Source organism: Rattus norvegicus, chromosome 2 (assembly GCF_021556685.1).
Source record: "Rattus norvegicus strain SHRSP/BbbUtx chromosome 2, alternate assembly SHRSP_T2T, whole genome shotgun sequence".
NCBI classification, from domain to species: Eukaryota; Metazoa; Chordata; class Mammalia; order Rodentia; family Muridae; genus Rattus; species Rattus norvegicus.
This window is the reverse complement of record NC_141535.1, coordinates 211,659,096-211,677,227: the sequence shown is the minus strand read 5'-3', so window position 1 is coordinate 211,677,227 and position 18,132 is coordinate 211,659,096. Positions and strand designations below refer to the sequence as shown.

The window sequence follows — 18,132 nt, the reverse complement described above, 5'->3', positions numbered from 1 at the left end:
TAAGTAATATTTATGGACTCTTTATCATACGCCCGGATACTGTTTATATTTTTATTTATTTATTTTCATTAATTCATTTATTTATTCAATTTACATCCTGATCACAGTCCCTCTCCCTCCTTTCCTCCTAGTCCTACCCTCCCACTCCCTCGTCCCATCCCCCACTTCCCCTCAGAGAAGAGGATTCTCCCCCACAGCCGCTGGTGCCAACTTGCCCTGCTACATCAAGTTTCATCAGGACCAAACACATCTCTCCCATTGAGGCCAGAGGAGGCAGCCCAGCAGGGGAAAAGGATCCAAAGGCAGGCCAGTATACTGTTTAAATCATTAAAGTTTGATAATAAACCACAGAACAAGTCCTTCTTCCTTTCCCTCATTTTATAGATGAGAATATTTAGACCCAGTTAGTGTTATGGAAATGTGTTCAAAATCTCACATCTAGAGGCCGGGCATTGTGGCGCACACCTTTAGTCCCAGCACTTGGGAGGCAGAGGCAGAGGCAGAGGCAGAGGCAGAAGGATCTCTGTGAGTTCAAGGCCAGCTTGGTCTACATATTCCTGGACAATCAGAGCTACCCAGTAAGACTTTGTCTCAAAACAAACAACAAACAAAACCCCCAAATCTCACAGCGAGGGCCTGCAGAGATGGCTTAGTGGTTAATATTATCCAAAGCTGGGGTTCGGCTCCCAGCTCTCAGATGGGACTCACAATTGTCTATAATTCCAGCCCTAGGGGATCCTATACTGTGTCCTGCCTCTTCCACCACCAGGTATACATATGCTACACACTTACACACGTAGGCAGAGCACTCATACACACAAATAAAATTAATAAAATCAGAAAAAAAAAAAACCCACAACTAATTGTCATGTCTGGGGGCTGAACCAGGAGGGGCCAACTGTGCATCCGGGGTTCTTTTTTTTCCGGAGCTGGGGACCGAACCCAGGGGCATCCGGGGTTCTGAGGGCCCAGAATGACACCGTGAACAACACAATCCCTTACTGCTTTCTTTCAAGGGACACGTCACCAGCAGCTCTGTTGGAGTCTCTTGCAAACGTTTGACCATGGTACTGGCTTTGACATTTCTGCTATCCTGGGCTTTGTGGATTCAGGCTGAGAATATGTCCGTGCCTTGGGGCCGTCTCTCATAACAGATCCAGTAGACTATTGGCTTTATTCAAGTGACTTGCACAATAGGAAACTGAATTGTCCAGCAGTGGCCCCCTGCAGGCTTCTCAGAACCAGGGGGCACAATGATGCGGTCTCAAGCCCAGGCTGAAGGAGAGTTGTCCAAGTCAGTCTACATTGAAGGGATGAAGAAGCTGGAGTCGGATGCCCAGGACGACAGCAGCAACAGTTAACACACTGGCTCAGAGCTGAGCTCACATATACTGGCTGGCTTCCTCCCCAACATTTATCCCATCCGGGCCCCAGCTCAGTGGGTGATGCTGCCCACATTCAGGACATATTTCTACTTGTCACTTGCTCTCCTGTGTTGCAGTAAAAATTAAATAAAGGAACATTTTTCTGTCAGTTCCCTGGAGTCAGATCTGCTCCCTCCTGCTACTACTCTACCATGGGGTCTGCAAGCCACCCTTTCCCGGCCTCTCCCGGCAGTCTCCTGTAGGTTGATGTCATTATGCAACTGAAGGCAGGTACAAGATAAAACAAGGCCTGTCATTGGGTGAGAAGAAAGGGAGGCGGGAACAGAGGTTTTAGAAGGAGAGGGAGGAGCTGAAAGGGAGACGCAACATGCAGGCTGACATAAAGGGTCTTTGCCATGTATCTCTGCATAGATACAGGTTGTTATGAATATTTCTTTTACATTTTTTTTAATTTTTTTTTCAGAGCTGGGGACCGAACCCAGGGCCTTGCGCTTGCTAGGCAAGCGCTCTACCACTGAGCTAAATCCCCAACCCATGAATATTTCTTAAGGGATGGATGTCTATAGGCAAATTTATCTTATCTAGGTGAGCGGTCTATATCCTTATCAATTGGTTCCAAGTTAATTGTGTGGATGTATTGTACACTGAGTATTTAACATAAATCTGGTTGTTGGGTTACAGTTTGTTTAGTCATGTTTTCACTGGATTGTTGGGAGTATGAGCAGAGTCTGTGACAGGAAGCAGTGCTAGGCTGTAGAATGCTTGGGGCTAGTGTGGCCCGCAGAATGCAATGAGTCTCAGGCCTGGTAATAACCCTCCAAGGGGACAGTGTGTGAAAGCTGCTGACAGAGAAACAGCTAAAGTGCACGGATCTGCGAGGAGTGGGAACTCTAGGGAACCAGGTTGTGCGCCTTTTTTTTTTTTTTTTTTTTTTTTTTTTTTTTTTTTTTTTTCGGAGCTGGGGACCGAACCCAGGGCCTTGTGCTTCCTAGGTAAGCGCTCTACCACTGAGCTAAATCCCCAGCCCCGCGCCTTTTTAATTATACTGCAACATCTCCCTTTTAGCCGCCTTCTCTGCTTGGTCCCCTAGACTGTAGTTACCACGCCTGGTGCGCACACACACACACACACCACATTCCAACTGCCTCTCAGCCGTTTCTTTCACACACTGTCCTCTTTAGCCCGGCAAATCAAAGTTCCAGAAACTTGTAATTTAGCAATTAGATTTATGTGTTAAATTCCCAATCCTAAATACATCCATACAACAAATTCACTGCCAATTAAATAAAGATTTAAACCACCCACCTAGACAAGACAAAATAGATCCAGTCCACCTGGATCTTCCTACTCTGTCTTGATTTTTTTTTCTCCTTCTCCTTATCTCCCTCCCTACAAAAACTTTGTCCCCACCTTATTCTTTTACTGTCCAGTCTTGGCCTTGATCGAACTTGTGCCTGCCCTCACCTGCATAATGACATCAACCTACACTTCACCCTTTCTGTCTAATTAAAAACCTTTTCTCTCGGATGTCAGCTGAGCACAACTATTATCATTTTGTAATTTTAAAGCATAAAATATCCCTAACACCCAGTCCAACATTTCATCAATTAAACAGGGCATTTAGTTATCTATTCCAGCTTAAGAAAGGCTTCAAACCTACGTTATATCCTGGCTAGCTCATATACTATCTGATAACTATCCAGTTAAATATGTATTATCAAAGTTAAACAGCCTCATATGCTATGAGACTATAATCAGTCTTCAACCCCATCAGAAATCTGAGAATGATCAAATATTTATAAACATAGAAAGCCTAACACGGCTTCCAGAACGGAGAGGTTGTAGAGACAAATCTCCACTAACACAGTTCTCCAGTTAGCCACTGGGAGCGCAAGGCTTCAGCCTTCTGGTCCAGGATCAACTGACAGACCCTTGAAATGCAGAGATCTTGAAGGGCTGATAATTTTGGCTAGGCAAAGATTATCAGTCGACTATTCTGCATAATGTGTCCTTTTTTGGACAGTATTAGTCTATAGGTGAAATAGGCAGTTTCTGCCCAGTGGCTGCCTACCCACAAAGATTTTCCTCACCTGGAGGTAGAGATGCTCAATTCTTTACGTCCACCAAAGGGGAACAGTTAGGAGCAGATAAAAGATAAATCGTTTTAAGTTATATTTTGTGGATATCTGACGTTTTTGAAAACTATGTATCTATATAAGGTAATCTGGACTTTTGTCCATTAACTATTCTCAGCTGTTTCTGACGAGAATATTTTTAAAACACTCTAATGGTGAACCAGGAGCTATGAATTTGCTATTTGGCCCGTAATTCCTATGTTTAATTAACTCAGAATTTTGTAATGGCATCAATAGAAGAATTGGGTCCAAACCTTGTACTTTTAAAATTTTGTAACAAATAAGTTCTGTTCTAAAGTAAAGAAATGAGGGGTTGGGGATTTAGCTCAGTGGTAGAGCGCTTGCCTAGGAACCGCAAGGCCCTGGGTTCGGTCCCCAGCTCCGAAAAAAAGAACCAAAAAAAAAAAAAAAAAAAAAAGAAATGAAAGAAATGAATTTAGCTTAGTTACTAAATGAAATTATGGCTGTACAAATCAATCTAGCTAATTCCTCCCCATTAAATTATGACCATTTCTAAATTCCTCATAAAAACAACCTTAGAATAACCACCTTCAGCCCCCCTGATTCAGTTCAGGGAGTCAGGGCGATGACTCTTTAATAACTTCTTCAAACTGTAGGTGGGTGTTGAGATATTCTGGGGGGTAGGAGGTAGGGAAAATGGAACAAATGTTGTACCTGATGTGTCTGTGCTGACTGGACCCAGCTGAAAGTCCTTGAGATCAGGAATCCAAGCAGGTACATTCTGCAATGTATAATACTCAAGGCCAAAGTTTTAGCATCATCAAGATATCTTTTTGTTTGATTCTCTTGAATCTAGTTTTTTGGGCTATCTCCCTTTATCAAATCTGATCCATATAACTCTGGAAGGTGTCCAGAGCCTAATCACCCTTTTTAAAAACAGAAAGACAAAACCTTTCTCCCAAAATATCGTGCTCTTTAGTCTATAACCAGAAAAGTTTCTATCTTGCACTCTCTCCCAGAGGAATAATATAACAAGACACCCATTATGAAAATGAAAACAATTTAAAAAAAAAAAGAAGTCAGCCGAACAGTAGTGTAAACTGTTTAGGCTTTTCTAATCTGTCATAACAGGAAATTAACCCAAAATTCCCATGGAGCCCATGTTAAGATAACCTGAGCTTCCCATTGTGGTAAATATCAAAGATAACCATAAACCCTTGATAGCTGGTGTTGTCGAGCCATATGGCCTTTAGCGGGGTAATTCATAAAACAAATTAAACACCTTCTATCAATTCCAATACCAATAAGAAGTAAGCAACTTATTTAGCCAAGACTTTAGCCCAAAATACATTGATCTGTCAAGCTCTCTACCCAGAGCCTCAGATTTTTATTTATTATTAACTCTATAATATATGTCTGTATTCACCCTGCCTGGTATACAGACTTCCATTTTTAATAACCTCATTAACTTGTAAATATCACCAGCTCTACTTGGAGTCAGTGACTAATTTTCCCTATCTTAGTTCAGAACCAAGGGTGAAAATCCCCACGTGATTCAGACAAACTCTGTACTCTCCTCTCCTAACTATAAAAACCAACTTAATCACAGTTCCATTAGTACCTGTCAGTAAGAAGCTGGCAGCTTGTCTAACTAGGACTTTTAACCCACAATCCTTGTGGAGAAGCCCATGTACAAAGAATATGGGTACCCTGTAAGACTAAATAGAGTATTAGTCTATCTTTAAAGCAATTAAACCAAATCTAAATTAAATCATTTTCCAAACAACTTTGTTAAAGAAGCAAGCAGCTTCTAACCTCTAACTCTCTGAGCTGCCCCTACTTATCACAGCAGGGGAACTAGAGCCTGCAGGCCTAGGCTGCTTCTGTGTTTCTCTTGTTTAAGGTCACCCACCCCACCCCGCCCCCACCCCCAGCAGTCTGTTCTCCCAGGGGTACCTCCATTCTCCCCCAACCTCTCCTCCACCTTCATACAGACAGAACCATACAGACAGAAGTGCTGTCCTCTAAGAGGCTCCAGCAGCTGACTCAGATGGAAAAGATACCCACAGCCAAACAGTGGATGGAGCTTGGCGACTCGTATGGACGAATAGCAGGAAGGACTGCGTGTCCTGAGGGGTTTAGGAATTTCACAAGAAGATCAACAGAGTCAACTAACCTGGATCCTTGGGGCTTTCAGAATCTGAACCACCAGCCAAAGAACATACACAGGGTGGACCTAGGCCTCCCAGCACATACGTAGCAGATGGGCAGCTTGGTCTTCATGTGGGTCCCGAACAACTGGAACAGCAGCTATTCCAAAAGCTGTTGCCTGTACATGGGATATGTTCTTCTAGCTGGGCTGCCTTGTCTGGCCTCAGTGGGAGAGGAAGTGCCTAGCTTCAAAGAGACTTGAAGTGCCAGGGTAGTGGGATATCTAGGGGGCCCCAACCTGCTCAGAGGAGAAGGGGAGGGGGATGGGAGGATTGTGGGAGGGTGTGACCAGCAGGATGTAAAGTGAATAAGTAAAAAATAAATAAATAAATAAATAAATAAATAAAATTTTAAGACAAAAGATATATTTTAAAACATCTCTAAAATGTAAAGCCATAAGTAATTGAATGTGTCTGAGGCCTGCCTGCCTGGATTTCTCTCACCTTTCTGAAGCTCAAGATCTTCCTCAGTCAAGCCCAGACAGTGTGGTCATAAGGCGAGCACAAGCCAAACATGAGTTTGATCTGCCAGAAAGTTAGGCCAGGGCCTCTGGTGCCATCTGAAAAAAAAAAAAAAAAAAAAAAAAAAAGGTCTGCCTCAGAGACCTGGCAGTGGGCATGGATAAGCCCACATCTGGTTGTGAAGGGAGAAGAACGGCACTTGGACAGAGCAGAAGCAAGAAGCGGGAGGCTGCCAGGAAATTGGAGTTGAAGGTATTCCAGAAAGTATGGGATTTAAGGGGATGGGGAGAATTGTTTCTGTTTTGTAACTGACCGTCTCTAGGGTCTATACTGGGATGATAATAACGCTGGATACAAATAATCTATGTGATGTTTCACACATAGGCATACATAGGTGCACATACACATTTATATCAGATTACACCATCTTCACAGACAGCCTGAGACGGAAGACAGAGCTGTGTGATTATGGCTGCTTCGCAGATGAAATGGAGACGTGCTGTTGGCTTTCAGCGGAACATGGTAGGAGGGTCATGAACTACTCTGTATTACAGAATAGGTTCGTGGAGATGGGTTTGCCCGACTGGCTACTCCAGGTGTTTTGTCCTGAGTGTGTGTGAGGCAGGCGAGGCAAAGCTCGATGTTTGGTGGGTAAGCTGGCGCGTTACTTACTTTTCTGTTGCTGTGATAAAACACCACGACCAAAAGCACGTATGGACAGAACAGTTTACTCTGGTTTCCGGTTCCAGAGAGAAAATAGTCCATCGTGTTTCAGGGAAGCACTGGAGGCGGGGCAGCACGCCGCAGACATGGCGGCAGGAACCGGAAGCTGAGAGGTCACCTCCCAAGCACAAGCAGGAAGAAGAGCAGAGAGAACTGGGATCCAGTGAGGCCGTGTACGCTCAACGCCCACACCTAGTCACATACTTCCTTCACCAAGACACCACTGCCTACCCCTCCTGAAAATCCCAACACCTGAGTCTGACTGAGTGGGGTTTTTTCCTTAAATTATTTATTTTTATTTTATTTTATGTTCGTAGGTGCTTTGCCTGTATGTATGTCTGTGCGAGGATATCAGATTCAACTGAAACTGGAGTTGCAGACAGTTGTGAGCTGCCATGTGGGTGCTGGGAATTGAACTCAGGTCCTCTGGAAGAACAGCCAGTGCTCTTAATTGATGAGCCATCTCTCCAGCCCTGACAAATGTTCTTAATGTGAAACAAAGTCTGTATCCCATCTGGAGATTCTCTCCTAAGGCCTATCAGTAGAGCACTTGTCTGGCATGGAAAAAGGCTGGAGTTCAATGCCCGGCATAGTACACTAAGCAAAACAAAACCAACGAAACCCACTTCAAACCCTACACTCACAAAGAGCAGTACAGATTGCCTGGGGGCTGGGGATGGCAGGGTGTGACGGCACAGACCTTTAATCTTACCCAGCACTGGGCAGGCAGAGACAGACGGATCTCTATGAGTTTAAGGCTAGCCTGAGCTATACAGTGAGGTTACCCCCCTCCCCACCCCGCCACATCTCAAACAAACGAGATGGTATGTGGAAAAGTGTTTGCCGCAAAGGTCTGCAGACCTGAGTTCAGACCCCCAGCACCCGTGTTAAGCTGGGCGTGATGGTACCTCTGCGTCTGTAACCATGGTGCCCATACACTGAGGAGTAAGAGAGGCAGATGGGAGAATCCTCAGATTGAAAGACCCCCAGAGAGGACATTTCCCTCAGGAGGAGTCCCAAGCGCCCAATGACCGAGCCGAGTCCACTCGGATGCAATCAGCAAGAGGGTTTATTGGAAAACACAGGTACCTGCGGGCACATAGTCTCTTCGGAGGACTTGCGCGCCCAGCAGCTCCAGCATGGGGCTTTTATAGGGATTGGGGAAGCAGAAGCGGGCGTACAGAAGCAGATGCATAGTTACGGGGATTGGTGGATTCAAACGAGGCACATAGACATGTTCACATATGATTGGCTATTTCACATGATGAGGTAATAAGGTATAGCTACACACATTGGCAGGTTTGGGACGTCCTGGATGTCGGGGGCTGGGGGCTTATCTCTTCCTGCCAGGTGGCCTGTGAGTGGTACTCCTGGTCTGTTCTGCATTCCTTTCCTTTTATGGTCTGTTAGTTTTCACAGTGACTCGGCCCTAGGTATCTGGGCGTGCCTGAGCTCGTTCAAGCCTGTTGCAACTCTGAGTTAAGACTCATGGGGTGGGTCTTTCAAGATGTCTATGATCCAGCTAACCTGGCATTTGCAGTGGCAGACAACAAGAGACCCAGTCTCAAAAGGTGGAGGAGAGGACCAGGACTCAAGACCGTCCCTCTGCCCTTTGAGCGTGTGACTTGGCATGCTCCTATTCCCGCTCACACATGTGAACAGGCACACATACAGACATACAGAGACAGACACACACAGAGACAGACATGGATTAGAAAAATAATCGCATGAATACTTAAAAACATAGACTAGAGGACTGGAGAGATGGCTCAGCGGTTAAGAGCACTGGCTGTTCTTCCTGAGTTCCTGAGTTCAATTCCCAGCAACCACATGGTGGCTCACAACCATCTGTAGTGGGATCTGATGCCCTCTTCTGGCCTGCAGGGTACATGCAGATAGAGCCCTCACATACATAAAATAAATAAATCTTTAAAAACCATGGACTAGAAAGCATGTAAGCCATCGGGTAGGCAAGAATTAGAATGCTTCCCCCTCTGAGCCCGCACCAGTCACTTATTCCTTCCTCACTGAAGAACTCACACTGCCTTGACATCTGTGACAATTATTTTCTTGCCCTGGGAAAGTGATTTTTCAAGGAGATTTCGCTGTTGTTCTCAGCCTATTCCTGGCACTTCTGTGACATTTCACTTGTGCTAAAGGTACACCATCCAAATGGAGGGAGTTTATCTTTGAAACCCTTGGGAAGAGAAAATATACCTTAATGAAGTCCACCAAGGCCTGCTTAGCAACCAAGTTTAGAAAAGGAGGGTATCATTGCCTCAAAGCACTAACAGTAGGTGTCGGGGCAGAAGTGGCTCCTGAGTATTATGTCCTGTCAGTATTTAACAAACCAGTCACATTGAAGGATTAAAAATTAATAATAAGCCGCCTAGCTACCCAAAAAGAAGAGGTAGGGTCTGTGAGAACATGAACTTTTCGCCCCTCCCTTGCTGTACAATGGTTCCCGGAACATTCTTGCATGAAAAGTTTCCTGGAACAGCCACAATGACCCATAGCCTCCGGCCACAATGGTCCAATGGCCCTGTAAAATGTCACTACCCCTAATCACAATGTCACAAAGTCCTAAATTGTATGGGCAGTTTATGGTTTTGGAATTCCCCTCCTCCCTCCCTCTTGATCCCCCTGGTTTGTGGTTTTTTCCTTTATAAGCTCTGTGAAAATTCAGGTCGGGGTCGAACTCCTCTACTCCCTGTGTGGTGTATGAGTCTCGACCCCAGCATGCTGGCCTGAGCTCTCGTTTCATCTCGCTCACAATAAATCTTCCTCGTGTGATTACAGCAGGTCGGTGTCTGTGTCCTACTGGGTGCGCGTCTTTCCCGAGACTTGAGTGGGGGGCTCCCTTCGGGGGTCTTTCATTTGGGGGCTCGTCCGGGATCTGCGCGACCACCCAGGGGTCCTAGACCCACTTGGAGGTAAGATTCTCTGTTTTATCTCAGCGCTGTGTCTGGGTCTGTGTCTATGTTCTGTCTGGGAATCTGGTGCGATCGCTGTTTCGGTTTTGCGGACGCTCAGTGAGACCGCGCTCCAGGAAGGAGAGCGGGGTGGATAGGGATAGACGTGTCCAGGTACCCACCGTCCGTTCGCCCTGGGAGACGTCCCAGGAGGACAAGGGGGGACCAGGGACGCCTGGTGAACCCCATCTGATAGGTCCAGAGGAGACTTTACTCCTTGACGACCGGTTTGTTAGGCAAGGTCTGCAACCTGCCGATCAGTTTCAGTGCCTCTGGTCGACACGAAGTCGACGTCGGTTTTGTTTTTTTTTTCTCTTTTGTTTGTGCTCGTGTGTGTGAGTGTGTGTGAAATAAGTCCTGTAGTCTGTGTTTTTCGGTACCGGTTTAAGGTCTTAGTGCACTGTCTGGGCAGATGAAGGATTCCTGCCCTGTGCACGAGAGTCTTAGTGCACTGTCTGGGCAGAAGAAGGTTTCCTGCCCTGTGCACGGGTGGAAGAAGGTTCCCCACCCCGAAATGGCGCCTGTGAGTAGATGAAGGATTCCTACTCCGAATAGTCTTTTTCTTTCTTTTTTTCCTTTTTAGAAAGCGCACCGGGGGACGCCCCAATCGCGCAGGCTCTGGGACTCGTGAGAGACGTTCCACGAGTCAGCCTTTGTTGGGTCCTGGCTCTGGGACGCGTGAGAAACGTTCCTCGAGCCGAATTTTGTCGGGAGGACCCGGCAACGGACAGTCAAAAAGATCTGACTGTGACTTTGGAGGTCGAGTTCGGCTGCCTATTTAAGTATAGGCACGGACAAGTGTGCTTAGATGTGTTAGTGTCTGTTGTCTGTATTCTGTTTCTGTGTTTGGTATCCCGGAAGCAGCTAAGGTTAAGCTGCAGTTTGGGCCAGGTACTGAAGGTACCAGGCATCTGTGGAAATTGGTTATAGGATGCTTTGTCTTGGTCTTGTTTGTCTGGATTGTTTTCTGTGGTATTGTCCAGTGTTTTTTTGACTTTTGTTTCGTGTTTGAATTTGGACTGACGACCGTGTTTAAAATCTTGGACTGACGACTGTGTTTGAAATCATGAAACTGTTTGCTTTGTTCATCGAAGAGTTTTACTTGGTCCCCTTAATGCTTAGTGAGTAAGAAACTTAATCTTATGGACCCCGCTCTAGTGGCGGTGTGTTGGTTGATAGCCAAAGTTAATTTTTAAAATAGTGTTTTATCTGTGCTTGTGCTCGCAGCACACAGTAGAGGGGAGCGAAATTAGCTGCGGAGCTGCTGCAGCGAGCATGGGGACTTCTCGAGTCTCACCCAATTTTTCTGGCTCTTCAGGAGCTGTTTAAAAGGAAAAGGCTTAAGGTAAAAAGAAACACTATAGAGAGATTTCTTAGTGAATTACTACACCTTGGTTCGCGATCTCTGGGAATCTCATGGTGGACAGCTGAGATAAGCTGGAAAAGGATTTAAATTTTGCTTGGGAGCAAAGAATCTTAAAGGCGGAGTTTCAGCCGGTATGACACTTAGTGCTTAGCTGCCTAAAAGATCAGAAATGCTGTTAATAGGCTATAAAAAAGGGACAGGCTGTGTTAGAAATGCTACAGAAGAATAATCTAAAAAGGCTGAGAGCTAGGTGGGGCTATAAGGAAAACAAGAACAGGAAAGGAATTTCTGACTTTTGCTCACAGAAGGAGAGTGCTCATTTAGAGAAGTTCTTTAAGGAAGCCTGCCTTATCTGCTGTCTTTATTCCAAGGGAGGAGTCAGTCTCCAGCACTAAATTACTTGGAGGTGGCCAAGGTCAGGATTAATGTTTTCTTTTCCTTGGCCCCTTTAAACCCAGTGAGACAGTTTGGTAAAGGGCTACTACTGAGGTCCTGATAGCCCCAGGTGAACTGGTTACAATTCTTTTATCAGCCCCCTGGCATCTAGCACCCAGGTTCTAACCATCTCTCCATCCTTTTGTTATTAGTTGTTACTAGAAGCCTAGTGTCATTTGGAGGCTGGTTCTCTTGAGAGGCAAAGCCATGGAGCTGACACTGACAATGGCCTTTTTGCTCCAAGAAAGGCCTCCTGGTTTAGCTGTGTGACTAAATGCTGTTTGCCCTCTTCGGTAGACTCTATTCTCAAGATTCTCTTGTTTTCTCACCATCCCATTTGATATGCTTGTTAGTAACTGTTACAGGTCTTCTTTACCACTGAGGAAAGACGGAATCCTACTAGAGGCCAGAAAAAAAAAAGAAAAAAATGTTCCAGACACGGATAGAAGGCCCTCACTTCTGCCTGCTCTCTTCAGACGCCTGAAGGTAGGGAGTGCCAAGTCTGCCCCCAGGCTCCAAGGGTCGGTCTCCTAGGGGCTGGAAAATGCCCCACCAATCTGGCTAAGATAAGGAAAAGATATGAAGAGAAAGTTACAGAAACTTGAAGGGTTAAGCTAAGTCGCTGAGAGAGTTATTGTAAGTTGATGCATGGTTCAGGGTCTGTGCAGAAAAGTGGACAGCACCTAATAGCTGTAGAAGAAGATGCAGAGAGAAAGAAAGAAAGAAAGAAAGAGGTAAAGAGTGCAGGAAGCTAGGGAAGAAAAGAGACTAAAAGAAGAGGAAGCTAGAGAGCTAAAGAGAGATAAAAGACAAGAGAGGAACATATACTGGCCACAGTAGTTAGGGAACCTAGGAAGACAGTACCTGGCAACAGAAGAGAATTCCTGGCTAAAGATCAGTGTGCCTAATGCAAAGAAAAAAAGAGACACTGGGTCAGGGACTGCCCCAGAAAGAACAAGAGGGGACACTGGAGAGCCTCTTGGTCCTAGAGTGCTGGCTATGTACAGAGATAGAAGGGAAGTGTGGATGCAGGGACCCAATGCTCTGTGCTCCTATGCCCCCCTCCAGTGGGCCAATATCCAAAGACCTTGGGTACAGGGGCCTACTGGCAACAAACAATACTTATGGACTGCCCGAAGAACAGTGGACCTTGGCGTGGGCCGGGTAACCCACTAGTTCATAGTCATCCCTGACTGCCCCTATCCCTTGCTCATGAGAAAATTGCTCTCCAAAATGGCTTGCGTGGGCTGAAATGGCTGGGTGAGGCCATGTGTATGCATATCTACAGACTGTGTATGCGGAGCTTAAGACCTGTCTCAGTGCACCAGTACCTGATGCTGGGAGACGAATGGCTTAGCGCTGTTCTACTTGGAACATATCACTCCTGCCAGCCGGGCACTAACAATTATCACCCAATCCAGGACTTAAACTGTGATAGAGTGGCTGATGTTCTGCCTTTGAATAGAGTGTCCCAAAAGATGGGACCACTGGTCAGCTGCCATGGACTAGATTCTCCACCGGTTGGGGACAATCTGGTCACCTTGCTGCCCAATCCGGACCTGGAGCCACCACAGCACGAGTGTCAAGTACTGGCAGAAGCCCATGGGTGGAGGAAAGACCTCTGCGACTGGCTGATTGACCCCTGCTGAAAGCCGAGGACCTTGTCCACAGACGGGAACAGTTCTCTTCATGAATGAAGGTCAGAGACAAGTGGGTGCTGCCATGGTGGACAACACAATGTCATCTGGGATGGCTGAACCTCTACCCCCCCAGTACATCAGTGCCGCAGATGCCTTTGCCATCTCTTGGATGCCCTGGTGAAGCCAACAACTGTGAGTACTATTCATTGCTCAGGATACCAGGAGGGAAGAGATTCAGTGGCATTGGGCAGTAACAAAGCAGATAAAGTGGCTCGGGAAATGGCTATGCAGGAGCCTATCCTGGTTGCAGGCCTGCAAGAGACAGCCACTGGGAACTGGGATCGGACTAAGGGATGGCCTCACTTAGAAAAGGCCCAAATTGCTTAAAAGATAAAGGACAATGGCACATTGAGGGGAAAGCTATACTTCCCAGAGAACAAAGAAAAGACTCACTTTGCCAAATACAGAAATGGACTCAATTAGGAGATAAAAAGTTTGTCCAAGTAGTTAAGTGTATGTAATAGACTTTAAGATTTTAGCCAGAGAGGCAGTAGAAAGTATAAGGTATGTCAATAAGTGAATGCTTAGCAAGCAAACAGGGCAAAGAGACCTAGAGAGTTTGGTGAAAAGTCGAAGTGAACTTCACTGAGATAAAACCAGAAAAATATAATCACAAGTATCTCCTAGTGCTTGTAGATACTTTTTCAGGAATAGATAGAAGCTTTCCTCACCAAACAAGAGACGGCCTCTGCAATCATCAAGAAGATACTGGAAGAAATCTTCCTCCGATTTGGAATGCCCAAGGTAATCTGGTCAGACAACGGCCCTACTTTCGTTGCCAAGGTAAGCCAGGGTGTGGCCAAGTATTTAGAGGTCGATTGGAAATTACATTGTATTTACAGACCTCAAAGTTCAGGACAGGTAGGGTAAATAAATAGAACTCTAAAAGAGACCCTGACCAAATTAACCATGGAGACTGGCACAGACTGGGTGACACTCCTTCCCTCTTGCTCTCTTCAGAGCAAGAAATACCCCTTCCAGATTCAGCCTTACCCCCTTTGCGATCTTATATGGGGCCTCAGCCCCCCTGACTGTATTAGATGATGTTACTGAACCAACATGTCATAGTGCCATAGTAATAATGATTTGTGTGCCAGGCTAAAAGACCTACAGGTGATACAGAAAGAAATCTGCTCACAGCTGACAGCAGCCTATGCCCCGGAGACCCCTGAGACATCCCATCAGTTCCAGGTTGCAGCTACACTGAGTCCAGACACTCGAGCCTCGCTGGAAAGGACCGTACCTGGTGCTGCTGACCACCCTGACAGCTGTCAATTCTCAGCCCTCACCAGCCGTGTACTAGCTGTTGGGGCTGAGAGCTGGGACCTAGAGGGAAATTCAGTCATGTTTGTCCTGGGTTCTATCAAGATAGGTGTGGGATAGGCTTGATTTCCATTACAAATGATGTAACATTGCATATGTTAGTACTCTTAACACTTCTTGGGACTGTGCCTCAGGGATCACAGTCCGTATAAGCTTAGAAGTTCTAAAAGCTAGTCATGACCTTGGTGGATAGGCTTGGATAGTGTCCAGGTTAGAATCCTCATGTTAAGACTACAATACCAAGCTGTTATGCTAGATGAAGCTGAGTTCTCCATGAAGTTCTAGGATTAGAACTATTAACAAAAAAAGAAGAAGTGGGGAATGAAGGATTAAAAATTAATAATAAGCCGCCTAGCTACCCAAAAAGAAGAGGTAGGGTCTGTGAGAACATGAACTTTTCGCCCCTCCCTTGCTGTACAATGGTTCCCGGAACATTCTTGCATGAAAAGTTTCCTGGAACAGCCACAATGACCCATAGCCTCCGGCCACAATGGTCCAATGGCCCTGTAAAATGTCACTACCCCTAATCACAATGTCACAAAGTCCTAAATTGTATGGGCAGTTTATGGTTTTGGAATTCCCCTCCTCCCTCCCTCTTGATCCCCCTGGTTTGTGGTTTTTTCCTTTATAAGCTCTGTGAAAATTCAGGTCGGGGTCGAACTCCTCTACTCCCTGTGTGGTGTATGAGTCTCGACCCCAGCATGCTGGCCTGAGCTCTCGTTTCATCTCGCTCACAATAAATCTTCCTCGTGTGATTACAGCAGGTCGGTGTCTGTGTCCTACTGGGTGCACGTCTTTCCCGAGACTTGAGTGGGGGGCTCCCTTCGGGGGTCTTTCAACATCTGTCCAAAGTCTGCTGCTGATGGTGGACACATAAGAAATGTCTGTATCCAGGGGTGGGGAAGATGGCTCAGCAGTTAGGAGCTCCTCTTGCAAAGGACCTGGGTTAGGTTCCCAGCACCCCACAGTGGTACACGACTATCCGTAACTCAGTTCCTGGGGCTCGAAACCCTGGGTGTCGGCCTCTCCTGACTCTGTATGCACCTGGTGCACAGACGTGCATGCAGACAAAACATTCATACGCATTGGAGAAAGACGGAAGGGAAGAAGGGAGGGAGGAAGGAAGGTCTCTATAAAAACAAAACAAAACACTCAATAGAAGAGGAACGTACTACTAAATGTCGCCTGCTCATGGTCTCACGTATCCCAGGCTGGCTCGCAACTTACTATATAAGCAAAGATGGTGTCCAACTCCTAACCCTCCTGCTCTACCTCCCGAGTGCTGGCACTGTTATTCTACCGTGCACTGGGGGCAGAACCCAGGGCTTTGGAGTAGGCTTTGTGCTCAAAGCACTCATCCTTTGAGCTGTTGAGGTTTGCCCAGAAGTTATCTGTATTTTGATGCTAATTCCACTGCCCCAAGGACAGCTGCCTAGTCAAGTACTTAGGAATCAGGTGACTTCACCAGAACCACCTCCCCATTGAATTTGTAAAATACAGGTGAGGGGCAAGGACAGGATAGAAGGAGGCCTGTCATTGGAGGAAAAGGAAGGATGGGCGGGAGAGAAGTTTGAAGAAAGAGGAGACTAGGAGAGAAAGGAGGAGACAGGAGGGAGAGAGGGGGCAGAGAAACCAATGCAGGACAATATGGCGGGTGACGTTAAGATTCTATGCTGTACCTTTACAGGTTGTTACAAATGTTCTTAAGGGATGGATGGTACTGGGCTTTGTATGTTTAGGTGGGCAATTATATCTTATCAATTGGGTCAAAGATTATTGTGTTGTGTGTTCTTTTATGTGACGGTTTGAGTGTAGGAAAGTGTGCGGCGCAGGAGACTGGGCCGCCGAGGAGTTGGGATGTGTTTCCGCCAAGATATCTAGCAGATATCTTGGGGCACCGCTGTGCCGGACCTAGCGAGCTAAAAGACACACTTTTTTTATTTTTTTATAGTTTTACGAGAACATTGAGCCACATCCCAAACCCTTGTTGCCTGTTTTCGAGTGGCTTGACTTACAGTGTTTCTAAATTCCTTTAGTTAATAAAATCCACAGTCTTTAGTTTTCAATAAAATGTTTCCTACTACCTGCCTGACTATCTGGGTCTCTACTTTATGCAGTCCCCCAGTCTGATTAAAAATATGACCACTGACATTACCAAGGGATATACGTATACAAGCTTATTTCTGACACCAGATATCTAGAAGTGTGGTGTAGACAAAAAAAAAAAAAAAATACTGAAAATGCTTGGATAGATGTGGACAGGACTGGAACGCAACAAACGGGGAGAGTAAGGCTGAAAGGCTCTTGCTTCCTGGCTACTAGGTATGTATGTGCATGTGTCAGTTAATTGCTACATAACAAACTACCCTGAAACTTAGTGGCTTCAAACAAGTTAGTCTTGTTTTCTTAATTTGTCTGGGTTATTCTTATGCTGGTTTCCCCCTATGTACATGTCAGCTGTAGATCGGCTGGGCCGGAAGGACTTACAAGATCTCACGTGCTGAGCTGAGAGCTGGTGCTATTTAGTCTGAAGCACTTCAGACTTCACCGTTTTTCAATATTTGTCCTAAGGGTTTTTATTATTTTTGAGTGTGTGTGTGTGTGTGTGTGTGTGTGTGTGTGTGTGTGTGTGTGTGTGTGCTTGTGCTTGTGCAGGCTGAAGGTATTGGATCCCTATCTTAGGTGGGGTTTCTATTGCTTCAACAAAACACCAACTTCCACATCACTGTTCATCATTGAAAGAAGTCAGGACAGGAACTCAGGCAGGGCAGAAACCTAGGGGCAGGAGCTGATGCAGAGGCCATGGATGGGTGCTGCTTACTGGCTTGCTCTCCATGGCTTACTCAGCCTGCTTTCTTATAGAACCCAGGACCACCAGCCCAGGGAGGGCACCACCCACTATGTGCTGGGCCCTCCCCTATCATTCATTAATTAAGAAAATGTCCTCTAGGCTTGACAATAGCCAGATCTTATGGAAGCATTTTTTTTTCCAGTTGAAGTTCCCTCTTCTCAAATAAATTTGTCTATCAAGTTGACATAAGACCAGCCAGCACACATCCCCTCAGGAACTGACGTTATGATGGTTGTAATCTGCCCAAAGTGACTGCTGGGAACCAAACTTAGGTCCTACGCAGGGTTGACATAGGTTTCTCTATGTTGCCCTAGCTGTCCTGGAACCCACTCAATAGACCAGGCTGGTCTCAAACTCCGAGATCCACCTCCCTCAGCCTCATAAGTGCTGGGACTAAGGCTGTGCGCCACCACCGCCTGGTTTATTTCATTTAGAAAATTATGTATTTGTGCACATGAATGCAGCGGATGCCTGTGGAAGTCAGAGGAGACAATCCCCTGGAGTTGAAGTTACTGCACGGTTGTGAGACATCCAATGTGGGTTCCTGTAGGTTGATGTCTATATGCAGGTAAGGGCTGGCCCAAGTTAAGGTGAGGCCTGTGACTGGGC

At 46.0% G+C, this 18,132-nt stretch overlaps 2 long non-coding RNA genes across 2 annotated transcripts; one reads left to right on the top strand and one right to left on the bottom strand.

Moving 5' to 3' along the window:
- Positions 1-807: 807 nt before the first annotated feature.
- LOC103691685 (uncharacterized) lies at positions 808-6,251 on the bottom strand. Its single transcript, XR_015676839.1, has 3 exons — positions 6,136-6,251; positions 4,196-5,810; positions 808-1,300 (listed from the first exon to the last, which is right to left on the bottom strand). It is a non-coding gene; the product is annotated as an uncharacterized LOC103691685 (long non-coding RNA).
- A 2,991-nt stretch (positions 6,252-9,242) lies between these two features.
- Positions 9,243-15,432, top strand: LOC148006757 (uncharacterized). The gene is made up of 2 exons (XR_015676838.1): positions 9,243-9,809; positions 14,447-15,432. It is a non-coding gene; the product is annotated as an uncharacterized LOC148006757 (long non-coding RNA).
- Positions 15,433-18,132: the final 2,700 nt, after the last annotated feature.